Source organism: Triticum aestivum, chromosome 2D, assembly GCF_018294505.1.
Source record: "Triticum aestivum cultivar Chinese Spring chromosome 2D, IWGSC CS RefSeq v2.1, whole genome shotgun sequence".
In the NCBI taxonomy this organism is placed as follows: domain Eukaryota; kingdom Viridiplantae; phylum Streptophyta; class Magnoliopsida; order Poales; family Poaceae; genus Triticum; species Triticum aestivum.
Genome location: NC_057799.1, coordinates 46,807,104 through 46,814,775, shown reverse-complemented (window position 1 = coordinate 46,814,775; position 7,672 = coordinate 46,807,104).

Genomic DNA, 7,672 nt, shown 5'->3' with positions numbered 1-7,672 from the left:
ATCGATCGGCTTCAGTTAGCAGCAGTAGCGAAGGAATCGCTCGATCGGGTTCAGTTAACAGCCATCGATCGATCGCTCGGGTTCAGTAACGCGTAGCCTGCAGTGAAATCGCTCGGGTTCAGTTAGAGCCCAACGCCTCGCTCGGGTTCAGTTAGAGCCAACGCCTCGCACACACGCGCGTACGTGTACGAGAGAAACGCACATCGCTCGGCCCCCGACCTCCCACCATAACCGGGAACTCCCCGAAATTTTCCTCGCCCTCGCTTCTACCATGGTTTTTTCCGTCATGGACGGCCCAAAGAATGTCATGCAGCTGCGTCTCCAGCCCGCCCAGGACGAAAAGCCCATTTTCTGTCATGATTTTTGGTCATAGAAGTAGGAGCCCACCACATCTATGATGATACCGGGTTTTGTCACAATTATCGTCATAGAAGTGTCATATGTATGACAGAAAAAATTTCGTTCGGCCCAAAATGTCACGGATGTGTCTTTTTTTGTAGTGTATAGAGTATTACCATCGCGGTCCAAGTCATCTAGATTTCTACGTCAGTTGGACGGACCTTGTTTTGCAGAAGATTGTAATCTGCCAAGTGCCCACACGACATGCGGATTACGCAGACTTCAAGCTAATTGCCTTGTTCGACAAGGGACTCGCCTATCTTTACGCCGGTGCCTTCTTTAGATGGAGACAACTCAGCTCGCAGTGGATCGTCGTCAAAGCTGATACACACTTCTGTGATGCTATTGAACACAATGGCATCATCTACGTGATCGACAAAGCAGATGGCACCACGTATTGCTGGGACGGCGCGTGTAAGTTGTTTCCGTCTCATGTTAATGATGACGCCGTGACACTGTTTGAACTTTTTGTGATGATTGGCATATCCCTGTTTGAGCAGAATTTGAGTAGAACTATGGCAATGTATTAGAGACGCCGTAAATCAGCTATATTTAGAATGAGTTAATTCATACGATTGCGATCATGTCATTACAGCCAATTTGTACCCCTAAATAATCAAACGGTTAGGAATATATGGATATTCTCCTTATTTTACAGTAATCTATATACTACTACTAAATATGAGTGTGTATCAATGGCCATGTTAGTTTCCTCAGTTTCATGATGTAGAAACATGCACCACGCTGTTGGTTTCATCTAACCATACATTAGGGAAGTAAATGTGCATATGGAGAACTCTATATTTGGAAGTAGTGAAATCCTGCAATGCTTACCATGTGTACATACCTATATTTGCCCTTCAGCAATCAATGGCTAGAATAATATCCTCACAAAAAAATTTGCCCACAGAACACGAGTATATAACAATGCATGGTCTGTTAGTTACCTTGAAGAATTTGTTTGTGAAGACAGAACATGATTACTCCCTCTGTTCCCAAATATTTGTCTTTCTAGAGATTTTAACAAGTGACTACATACGGAGCAAAATGAGTGAATCTACACTCTAAAATATGTCTACATACATCCGTATGTTGTGTCTATTTGAAATGCCTAGAAAGACAAATATTTGGGAATGGAGGGAGTACATAACATGCATGACATGGTAGTTTCCTGTGAAGAATCGATTGCGAGATAACAAGAGTATAACCATGCATGGCACTTCTATATTTTCGAACCCAGTATACATTTCCCTGTATTTTCCTCCCAGTTCCAACAGGGACATATCAATGCTGTTTCTTGCATTATCCTACTCATACTCTGAACAATGCTGATCTTACTTTAACAATGCCTGTCCTTTTTGATAGGATGCAGTGTCCCTACAGTTACTGCGCTTTGTAATCACACCACCTTTGCCAAAAACAGGGAAGCACAACTGGTTCCTCGCTCGATCAGACGACGGCAAAAGACCGATCATCATTCGTACACATGAGCCGGAAAAGTTATATTGCAAAAACCCCACTGCATACAAGCACCGTGTAATACGTGAGTATCCGGACAGTGGCTGTTACGTCTATGAGCAGGATACCAGCTTGTTGGGGCCTTTAGGATTTTTTAGTTGGAGGCAGGTAAACAGCCTTGGTTCACACTCTCTGTTTCTGGGACTCAATTATCCGATTAACTAGGAGATCACCGTTGGCAAGGACCTTGATGGCAGAGAGGCTCTGTTTGCTATGGAAAACTGTGTCTACACGGCGAGCCCTAGGAGTTCGGGAGCAAACTCCCCTGATTGTCAACGATACAGCCTGCAGCCAAAAGAAGGTGAGAATGACAAAGGCATCCGGATTAACTTTGATCCTTGGATGTCTCAATTACGACAGGCAGTGATGTGGTTCAAGCCTTCAGGTTGATAGGTAATTGGGCTGTTGCATCGAAAGGGTGGAGTACTGGTGTCTCCGGATCACTGGTCGCTGAAGCGGGGCTGCAAATTATGATGGTGTTGGATCATCTCTTCGAATGACTTTGTTGTCTTTGCTGCTGGTTCTGGATGGGTAGTTCTTTCTTTTGTTATGCATATTCCTTGTCATTTGGTCATCCTCGTCTATGTCACTCTTACTATGTAATATTTGCTTCTCTTTAGAATGTCATTCTCGTCTGGATCACGAGAGTCTGAGCACTGCAGATGGGTGCGTTTTGGTGGTGTAGCAAGACTTCTTATGAACTATCATGTCTTGTTGTTTATGTCAGTAGTAGTCACTAGTCAGTGTTTGAATGTTGTATATATCGTTGTTTCGAACTGTTTATTGTCTCGAACTACTGGTGGGCTAAATGAGGGCATCACCATTCTCCAGTGTTCAGAGTATATCTCCTTTTTTCAAGTTATATAATTTGAGCTCAATGTCTTTTCGATGATGTACACTTGTTTGGGCCAGTGAGGTGTCGTTGAATATGGGACGAGTAGTAACGCAATGCCAAACATGTCAATTATGACTCTCAGGCCGGGCTCTCAAAAGATCCTGAAAAAAAAGGTCGGCCTCTCCAAAAAAATAAAGAATAAGGACTCTTAGGCCGACATGTGGGCGCCACCGGTGTTTTCGTGCGCTTGCGCGCCGAGAGCATATTGGCGCGTGCTCGAAATTCATGTTACCTTTTCATCCCCAGTCTCCCGCCCCTCCCCCACCTCTGAAATCTCGATTCCTACTCCAGTTCCCCCAAATCCCCCTCCTGTACTCCCTGTACTCAAGCGCACTATCATGTCGCCGGTCAACGCGGATCTCCGAGCCGGAGATCCTGAGGTCCGTCCTGCCTTCGGTCGCTGCGTGCCGTCGCTCAACAGTGGCATGGCGGCGCTTGACGACCAGTTTGCCGGCAAAGTGCTGATGGTAACCATCAACGGCGACCGGCCTCCCGTCTCGCCGGACGACCTTGTCAAAGCTCTTGGCATTGCGCACGGCATCCAAATAAGTGACTTGCTCGTCGAAGTCTGTCCGTCACCGACTGATTTCTTCGTCAGGTTTCGGACAACTTTCGACTGCAGTCGTGTGTTCGAATCTTCCCGGCGTTTGTTCTGTGATGGCGCGCTGGTGAGCTTTGATCGGTGGCACCCAGGATGGGGCTCGGTGCCGTCTGAGCTTGAGTTTTTAACAAAGCTTACCTTCCACGGCATGCCTCGACGTGCTTGGAACAGCGAGTCCATGAGCGAGCTTATCAACAACCTTGGAGGTGAGCTCGTAAGTATGTTTGTTCCTCCAGACAGCTGGGCTCTGACGGTTATGGCATGGATGAAGAAGCCGTCCACCATACCGAAGGTGATTGGTGTTGAGATACCGGTGCAGGAACCGGGGTTGTACTATTCGTCGCCACCAAGGCCGCCGCGGACCACGTTAGGGATGTAGCTGTATCGAGTGTTTGTGCATGTCGAAGAAGTGGTCAATCCATCAATCAAAGTCCTGCCGCCGCCGCTGGTGCCAGGGTCCGTCGACGACGTCCATTACAGGAGTCAACGTCAGACTTTCCCCGTGTTGCTCGGAACGATGGATGGCACAGGGCCTACTCCATCGCGCGGCGGAGGCCACTGCTTCTTTGGGAGAAGAGGCAGGGCTGGCTGCCTGGATGTGCTCTAATTTGAGGTAACAACTGAATCTTGTCAGATACTAGTTAAATCCGAGCTATGGGTGTGAAGCACTGATATGCCAGTACATTTGATTGTGACCTGTTCTAATTTTGTACCTGAACTTTTTTTTAGAAAGGGTTGTACGTCAACTTAATGTGCTAGCAGAACTTATTGTGTTGTATGTCTGTTTTCTTTGCACAACATTCAAGATATTTCCCCGTCATTGATAAAGACGATGAACCGTTATGTACGACTTCGTTGGTTTCAACATAGACCTTCCCGTAGCGATCCACTGCTTCCATCCTGATTGTGCCGCCTGCGTGAAATTTTTGTATGCAAGTTCAGTGTGCTATGATGTTCTATATGATTGTGTCAACTATATAAGTTTTTACTGAGCATCAGCAATGCATATGGCTGAAAGATGTATTTACGAGCATCGACCGATGGGTCTCTCTCTATCTCTCTCTCTCTCTCTCACACACACACACACGCGCGCGCACACGCACAAGTGGGACCCGTTGAATTATTTATTTGCTCGTGACAGCTTTTAATTAGGTTCCACTGTAATCTAACTTTTTTCTTAAGTTATTAATTGAGCTCAGTGACTTCAAAAAGTTGTACAGAAGCCTTGTTTGGGCCTTTCCGGCGTCGCTGAATGTGGGCTGAGTAACCATGTTAGGTTGTACTGTACTACACAGGCCTTTTTTTCAACATCAGCAATAAAACTGGGCCGACAGTTGTACACAATATCCGGGTCAATTGTTATTCTCCGCCCTGCTGGGCTGCACACTTTCCTAGGAGGTACGCATTAGGCTTAACAAGAAAATGGACTTTAAGAAATAATAAATGAGATGTAATTATAATAACTGGACAGTTACTATGCACCAAACACGTAATTAGTTTGAAAAATATATTATTTTTGGAATTTGAAAATTTTAATTTCATTACTTGTTGCGCGCGCAATATTTTGTTAGATTTTAATGTAATACAACTTTATTTTGAAATTATATTTAACCTGACTAGAAATTTCGGATAAAAATATTTCGGATCCCATCAAAATGTGGGAATTTTTTTTGAATTCTGTTTTGAGCGGTTGTTTGAAATTATTAATCGTTGTCCTAGCTAGAAGTTGGGATGTACTTTTAACAAACTGTAAATGGGTTGTAGAAAATTCCATTAGAATTAAAAAATGGGCTGTACATTCTTACAAATCGCAAATGGGCTATATGTTCTCTGCCAAATCCGAGCTGTGGGCCTACTAAGTTGACGCGTACCAAGGGCTTTGTCAACTTAGTCAATATAAACGATTCTAGCTACAGTGATCGTACGATGTCCATCCAACGGCCGTAGTGCTTCTTCAACCTCTGGTCTTCTTGCTCCAGCCGCCAAAGCAGCGCCGGTCGTGTCGCGTGCTCCTGCCTCCCGTGGCCGGCTGTGATGCCGCGGAGGCCTCACCGCCCCGTACTACTCCCACCGCTGGCCAGGCCATCCCTCTACTCACCCACACCCCCTGTTATTCTGCGGCGACGGTAGCCTCACACCGCAGCCGAACCAGTGAACCCTCACACTCCTCTCCGCGCGGGCTTCCACTGCTGCGTCTTTCCCGGCTCCGCGTCGTCCCCTTCCTAGGCCTCGCCGTCGTCCAGACCACCGCCCTGGTGCTCTCGGCGCGGCGTGGTCAACATGGTCAATGACCGACTTCCATCGGAAGAGTACTGTACGTGGAGAGGCTGACAGCTGGGTCCAGGCGGCCACAAGGAAGTGCCTCCTTATTACGCGCAAAATAATTATTCCTCCACCTGATAGCAGGGACCCACCGGACGGGCCACCTTATTTCGCGAAAAAAACGTTTCCCCCTGACTGCTGGGACCCACCGGACGGGCCAGCGTATTTCGCGAAAAAAACGTCCCCCCCCGCTGTCAGCTCGGAACCACCGGAAGTGCCTCCTTATTACGCACAAAAAAATGAATACTCCCCCTGCTAGCTGGGACCCACCATGGTGGGAGGCTGACTTGTGGGCCTACTAAGTTGACTGGGACGGGGGCCTTTGTCAACTTTAGTCAATATGAACGATTTTAGCTCCAGTGACCGTACGATGTCCATCCAACGGCCGTAGTGCTTCTTCAACCTCTGGTCTTCTTGCTCCAGCCGCCCAAAGCAGCGCCGGTCGTGCTGCATGCTCCTGCCTCCCGTGGCCGGCTGTGCTGCCGCGGAGGCCTCACCGCCCCCTACTATTCCCACCGCTGGCTAGGCCCTGCGGCGACGGCAGCCTCACACCGCAGCCGAACCAGTGAACCCTCGTACTCCTCTCCGCGCGGCCTTCCACTGCCGCGTCTTCCCCGGCTCCCCGTCGTCCCCTTCCTAGGCCTTGCCGTTGTCCACCGCCCTGGTGCTCTCGGCGCGGCATGGTCAACATGGTCAAGGAACGACTTCCATCAGACGTGGACTGTACGTGGAGAGGCTGACAGCTGGGTCCACGGCCGCAGCAAGGAAGTGCCTCCTTATTACGCGGAAAATAATGATTCCTCCACCTGACAGCCGGGACCCGCCGGACGGGCCACTGTATTTCGCGAAAAAAAACGTTTCCCCCTGACTGCTGGGACCCACCAGCTACATCTTCGCACGCAAGGAAGTGCGTCCGGGCAAAAAAAAAACGATTCGCCCCCCTGACTGCTGGGACCCACCAGCTACATCTTCGCAGGCAAGGAAGTGCCTGACAGTCGGGACCCACCTGGTCGAAGCGTACGTAGCGTTGTCATTCTGGTCGCGAACGTGTACGTACATATATACTGGTGGATGTAGAGGCGCGCACGTGTCGTAGTAGAGGCGCGTACGTGCTGTAGCAGAGGCGCGCACGTAGCATGTACACGTACGTACAGCGGCCAGGGTACAAGAAAAAAAAATACGGCCACGTATGTGTACATACGGGCGGGGTCTCGAACGCCTACTCGCGCATACGTACGGCCAGGGCTCGTGTACATGGCTGGGTCGGAACGGAGAAACAGCGCCGTCGTCGTGTTCATGGGGAGGCAACGGAATGCGTCGTGTTCATGGGGACGCAACGGAATGCGTCATGTTCATCAGGAGGCAACGGAACGCGTGGGAGCCAACCGGCTAGGTCGGAACGGAATGCGTGGTCGTGTTCATCGGGAGGGCTTGGACGGAACAAGCGATGGAAACGAGGCCTAGCGTACCGCACAACGGAGGAAACGGACCTCCTACGTTCGGAACGGGGTCCTGTTGATCGGGAGGGGTCTGGCGTACCGCAAAACGGAGGAAACGGACCTCCTACGGTCGAAACGGGGGTCCTGTTGATCGGGAGGGGTGTGGCGTACCGCAAAACGGACGAAACGGACCTCCTACGGTCGAAACGGGCGTGCTGTTGATCGGGAGGGGTGTGGCGTACCGCAAAACGGACGAAACGGACCTCGTACGGTCGAAATGGGTGTCCTGTTCATCGGGAGGGGTGTTGCGTACCGCAAAACGGGACTCCACGGGATACAGTTCATCTCCACCGTCGACCTCCTCCAGCCTCCACGGGCTACCGTCGACCTCCTCCAGCGTCCACGGGCTCCTGTCCATCCAGCCTCCACCGCGCGCTACTCCAACGGCTACTGTTCAACCACCCCTCCACGGGCACCCCTCCACCGTCTACTGTTCAT